Genomic DNA, 710 nt, shown 5'->3' with positions numbered 1-710 from the left:
CAATAGGAAATAAGAGCTTCTGGCCCCACCATAAAATAATTTCTTTAGTTAAAAAAAATACCTTGAGTAAAAAAAATTACTGGCCCCACCCGAAAATAATTCCTTAAGTAAAAAGAAATACCTTAAGTAAAAAAATCTTTCCTCACGGTTAAGGTGGTTTTTTTTTTTTCTTTCTACCTATTTATTTTACGGGTAAAAATAAAATATATCTTGAATAAAATAAAATAAATCACAGGTAAAAGAAAATAAAATACTGAGCAAAAAATACTTCATGGGTAATTCTTTTTCTTTTTTATCTTTGAGTATGGCTTATACTGAAAAAAATATTGAGTAAAAGAAAAATACTTCACATGTAAAAAAAATATCTTGAGTGAAGTAGAAAAATATTTTAAAAATCTAACCATGAACCATAAGCCTAATTTTATTCACCAGTACGTACTTTTATCTACAAAACATTTAGGAACGTGTAACTCACGGGTGCAACAACTATATATATCCCAAATTTTATTTTTTTCCCCAAAAATTACACATGAAATAAAACACACAGGTTTTCTTCAAATATCTGAGTCGCAACTAGTAATATCTAAATTTTAAAATAAAAAACTATTATATTGAATCAAAATGTGTGAAATCGACATGGCAACCCAAAATCTCTCGAACCAACTAATGACCGGTTATATAAGTACATTGTTAACCAACCCAGTCCACCA

This window comes from Papaver somniferum, chromosome 6 (genome assembly GCF_003573695.1).
Source record: "Papaver somniferum cultivar HN1 chromosome 6, ASM357369v1, whole genome shotgun sequence".
Classification (NCBI taxonomy): Eukaryota; Viridiplantae; Streptophyta; class Magnoliopsida; order Ranunculales; family Papaveraceae; genus Papaver; species Papaver somniferum.
Note: the sequence above shows the minus strand (reverse complement) of the source record.